Raw genomic sequence first — 5,958 nt, 5'->3', positions numbered from 1 at the left:
GTTTGTATTAACAGATTTTTTTTACGAGAAATGGATGTCAGCCACTTGCTCAACCTAGTAGGTCCATACTCATACACAAATTGAAAAACAATATGTGTACTTGCCTCACTTGCTCACGATAGTCGAGTGGCTTAAGCATTGGCCTATAGCGTCGTGGGTTCCAGGTTCGAATCCTGGGTCTGGCAATAATTTATTACCAAATACTTTATGTTAGACTTTCGCTAAGTTTGGCAGAATAAATCTTTATAAAACAACTTACTGTTGTTAAATCTATCTTTTTACTTATACGATAACTAAACTTATGCGACGGCGATACAGATAGTATATTATTTTCACGGGGAATTTTATGAGAACATAATGAACATATTTTTAAAACCCCTACCGCCCACTAGTGGGTGGTAGTGACCAGGTTGACCTATTTATAATAATAATTATTATTGTAAAATATACTCCTACACTGATATATTTAATTCAAAACTTTGGAAAATATATTCCAGAGTAATCATAATTACGACAAGAAAGTTGTATTGGTTGTTTTATTTTTTGCAACATAATATTATAACTGTGCCATTTTTATTCAATAACGAATTTATCAAAAATTCATTAATTAAAAGCAATTTCGTAAAAATTACAAAACACAAAATGAAGAATATATTCTTGTTTTTAGCTCTCTTTTAGTTACCTTTATATAAAGATTAAAAAACCCTTACCGCATTACCTTCTAAAACTTTTAATCCAAAAACGTGCGAACGATTTTGTGTTTATCCAATAAATTAGCTTCAGTCACCAAACTTCGATATTAACTTTTTAGTAGGCGAAGTTTCGATCCGAGGCTTACTTATTTATTAGCGAAAAGGAATTTTTATACCAATATTTTTTCAAGAGTTTTTGATTGATGTAATAAGTTTTTTGGCTAATTTCTTTTGACAAAAAGTGCTAACTAACGTTATGAGAGTAAAACTATAGCAAAGGCATTTGTAGAAACTCTTTTCAAGGTTATATGTGACAATGCCATAACATTGTTTTATTTGGCTTCTATTTTTGTTGTACTAACACGCGCCTAGTCATATACCGGGTAGTCCCAGAAGTACCCGACCTGACGTGTAGATAGCAGTTGTTGTTTGAAAATAATGACCATGATAGAAATTATAAAGCATAAGTTTGAAGTTTGACGACGCTACGTTGTTCAGTAATTATTTGTGAGCCATCAACAGTGAACGCTCTCAGTGAATTTGTAAACATGGAAAAAATTGGTCATAGTTATATGATACAATACTTTCATTTGAAAGGCTTCAGTCGAACCAATATCAAAGCGGCGCTAGATTCTGCTCTGTGGGTGTATGCTCCTTTGTTTACAACAGTAACATATTGGGTGGCTGAGTTTAAACGAGGCTGTACGAGCTGCCAAGACGAGCATCGCAGTGGTCGACCAAATGAGGTGACGAAAATCTACAAAATGGTATTGGATGAACGTCGACTGAAATTGCACGAGCTACCATGTCTACGGTAGGCATTTCAAAAAGTGCTGTACATCACATATTGACTGAAAATTTGGACATCTGTGCGTAAGGTCGGTGCCGCGATTACTCACAATCGAACAAAAACAGCATCGTGAGGATTTTTCAATCGAGTGTTTGGCGAAGTTTCACAGCAATAAAGCAGAGTTTTTGCATCTATTTATAACCATGGATAAAACATGGGTCCATCACTTCACATCTGAGACGAAAAAACAGTCAAAACAATCGACTGAAAGGGGAGAATCGGCAACAAAGAAGGCGAAGACAGTTCCATCTGCAGACAAGGTCATGCCGTCAGTTTTTTGGGATGCGCGTGGGATAATTTTCATTGATTATCTTCAGAAAGGAAAATAAATCAACGGCATGTATTATGCAAACTTATTGCAGTGTTTGAGTGATGAAATCAAGAAAAAACAACCGCATTTGGCGAAAAAGAAAGTTTCATTTCATCAGGACAATTCATCAGTTCACACATGCGTTATCGCGATGGCCAAAATCAATGAGTTAAAGTTTGAATTGCTTCCTCACGCACCCTATTCGCTAGTTAGCCCCCTCGGATTATTTTCTGTTTCCAAACTTGAAAAAATGGCTCGGTGGTAAAAGATTTGCCAACAATGAAGAGGTGGAGTCTGCGGTTGATGGCTATTTTGAGGAGCTCGACGATTCTTACCATAACCAGGGTATCGAACATCGCTGGGAAAAGTGTATCGACCTAAAAGGAGACTACGTAGAGAAATAAAAATATTTTTCCCAATTTTTTGTGTTTTCTTTGTTATGTCGGGTACTTCTGGGACTACCCTCGTAGATAGTAACTATTTCATATAATTATTTTTATTTATATTATATAAAAAGGATGTTCTTGATTAATCATTTAATACTAACAAGTGAGGGTACTTATAGTAGTTTGAGTTTTTTCACTGCCAAACAAAATTTGGAATAAAATAAATATAAATAACGCATGTTTCTTGAGTTTTTTAGTCAGAATTCTCAGACTAAAATGATAAATATTGTTAATTGAGTTAGAATTTATATTGTCCTTTATAAATATTGTCTAAACATACATGAATATACAAAAATATACGTTATGTTGACAGTGAAGTAGCGCTTGTAGCTTGACAGTACATACATAATTTGGCGAGTTAACTCGTTTATGGCACTCTCATCAAGTGTCATGTATGCATATATCATTTGTGACCACGCACATTGGATAGGGATGCCGAAAGACGAAACCAAGATCGCACAAAAATACTGAAATAGAATAGTGCAATACTTAAATCAATTAGAATTGGAATTATATTACTCGCAAGATTATGGGTAGCGCCCGGACGTCATTATACTATATAGCTATTAAATTAATATTTTTTAGTATTGAATGCAAAAGATTCAGAATATTTTACATAATATTATTATTACATAATTTTAAACAACCTCAGAGAGATACCTATTTAAAAAAAACGTAGCATTTGCGATAACATCTTTTATTTTCCAAATAATCGTATCCTAAAAGATACCGATCTATCTGTATGCAAATTATATTGTAAAAAAATGTATTAGTTTTTATTAAAGATACGAATTTTGTATTGAAATGCTTCCTTTTCACACTGTGAGTTTTATAAAATTGTCTTTAAATAAAATTATAACGTATGGTTTTTAAAAGTAGGTGATTCTGCTTCCTGTGGTTTCTGGAGGAATGTAGGTGGCTTGAGGATAAGTTTAATGTAAAATAGATCGGATAAATAGATCGGACGCTTAAATAGATCGGATAATGTTTTTTTTTTTAATTTTAAGTAAACAGTTGTCCAATCGACTATAATACAGAATCTGTATCTGTATTAATAAGTATCTGTATTACAGATACTGATTGTCATGCGTTTCGCAAGAATCATTATTTTTTGTTAACCGTTATCCTAGTTATTGTAACCTATAGCGAGAGGTGCAAGACTGGTCAATGCACTCCCTAAAGACTTTTAATGATAATATGCTGTGCATTATGTTTTTGAAATTTTATTGTATAAACTTGTGGATGTTTTTTTTTCTTCTTCTCTGTTGTGGTGGGTAATATTAATTATTATGAACGTCCTGCATTTTGATTTATTATATCCATAATGTTTTGTTTTTTTAAATAAATAGATAATGACTTAGTTTTTTTTAGACTGAATTGAACCAGTCGACAGCGGAAAATGAAATTGCTTGAATAAACATCGACTCGAATAATATATTATACAAATCGGTAGAATAACAACATTTCCATCCTTTTCATACGTCAATGTTTTAAATTTTAATTATTCGATTATTTACCAATAACAGTGAGCAATCCACATATTGTGTTCATGTGCATATATTAGAATTAAATAATAGTTTTATAATAATTTCAACTAGCTTTTGCAAAAGTTTCACACAGTTTACATAAAAAATTTGGTGACATCTCACAAATTACAGTTATCGTATTAGAAATTATTCTGTTATAAATCGGGAGAATTAACTCTGCCATTGATAATATCAAATTAGAAGGGTAATATCTGTATTCAACCAAATTGCATCAGATATTGATATATTTCATTTGCCTGAGGATAAGTTTAAATGGACATCGTTATATATATATTTTTTTAAATAGGGTCTACTTATTAGCTCATTTAGTTTACTTCAACGTATTTCATTACTCTTCTAATAACCACTCCGATGAATATTGCCTGACTAAAAAATCTATATTTATTTATTTATTTATTTGAAAAAAGACACGTTCAGTACATAACAAATTATTAATTCAGGACGTTCACAACATGAAATTAAGAATAAAAATTACAAGTAATCAGTTAGAGAAAAAAAAACAAAGCAAAAATAGTTTTATACAAAAGAAATAAAATTAAAAAAATAACAATAATTCAAAAAAATACAAATTAAACAATAAAATAGAATTTACACAACAGAATATATAATCGATCGCCAAAAATATATACATCTCTAGGGAGTGCATTGACCAGCCGCACAGCCATCGCTATTGGTGCTTGATGAGCCTGACATGAGGATAGGAGTGCGTAAAAATTAAGTTTTTCTGGAATATCGGGATTGAAAACGATACCACGTGAGAGCAGGGAAAAATGTTTTAAGAGCAGAAGTGACCTATGAGCTTCAAGAGAAGAGAGCTTCATGCCTTGAAGAAAGTTAGTCGGAAAATACTCATTTGAGAAGGTGTCAAAACTAAAATAATTACAAACTTTAAAATAAAGATGACGAAGAATTTTTTTCTGAACACGATCTAAAACAAGCTTACAGGAAACCTCATAAGGATTCCAGATAATGGAGCCATACTCAAAAATACTCCGTACTAACGACACATAGAGTGTACGTAAAACAGTTGGATTCTTGAATGACTTGGCTTGTCTCGTGACGAATCCTAGAAGCTTGCTCGCACGCAATGCCGTAGAATTGATGTGTGATCGGAATGATAAACGTGAGTCAAACAATATGCCAAGATCTTTAATTTCTGATTGACGCGTCAGTAATCTATTTGACATATTATAGTTGAATATAATTGGAGATCTTGATTAAATTCGATTTTTTTCCCCGCCCAAATTTCAATTGAATTGAGATTATTTTGTAATATGTGAAAATCTAATTCACTGCGAATTGACACATATAATAAAATTTTAAATCGTCTGCAACATATGTCTGAAATGTTATTCTAATCTTAAATCTTACATTTGTATTTTGTCACGTGTACGCAATATGTAATTAGACAGTATTTTACCGGCCGACGAAGGGTCAGGTGTGACAGTTTGGAGTCTGAAAAAATCATTCTGAAAGGTGAGCAAAAAAGTTTTAGAAGCTATGGTTTAAATGAAATTTAGTATTTAATACCTATATTAGTATTAAAATATTGAAAATCCATCAATAATAAATACATTTGTAACAGCTAAGGTTCATCTATATAATAGGAATATAGAAGTCACACATTCATTCACTAAAGAGGTGATTCATTCTAACGATCAAACGTTTTTATTTTTTTGTTTTCTTTCGCAAGCTGTTAAATTCTTCTGTTTCAGTCATTACTCTGATGTCTCAAGGGAGTAAAAGTAGCTTCGTTAACAATGAAAAATAATGTTTTAAACTTTTCAGGAATTTTCTTCAAATAATTACAAGAATGGATACGCAACGGTGACTGTCAGTTATTTAAATGGCGGCCTTGTTTATGTTGCGCCAAATGAATTTGAACTGACGCAAATTAATAACTTACAAGTTTTTTCATTAAAATTAATTAATATAATACAACCAAAGATATATACTTGTAACTGTAGAAATAGTGAGGCGTAGTTTTTTTTTTTTTACATTACAGTACTCAGGGGCGAATTTAACTAGGTCACACTTACAGCAAAAATTAAAAACACCATGGAATACAGAAAAGTATATTAACTATTGTAACATTTAAAAATTTAACATTCTT

This window comes from Rhyacophila brunnea, unplaced genomic scaffold, assembly GCF_057557595.1.
Source record: "Rhyacophila brunnea isolate RB1 unplaced genomic scaffold, BYU_Rbru_1.0 scaffold_2, whole genome shotgun sequence".
Taxonomy (NCBI): Eukaryota; Metazoa; Arthropoda; class Insecta; order Trichoptera; family Rhyacophilidae; genus Rhyacophila; species Rhyacophila brunnea.
The sequence above is the reverse complement of the archived record's forward strand: the minus strand, read 5'-3'. Positions refer to the sequence as shown.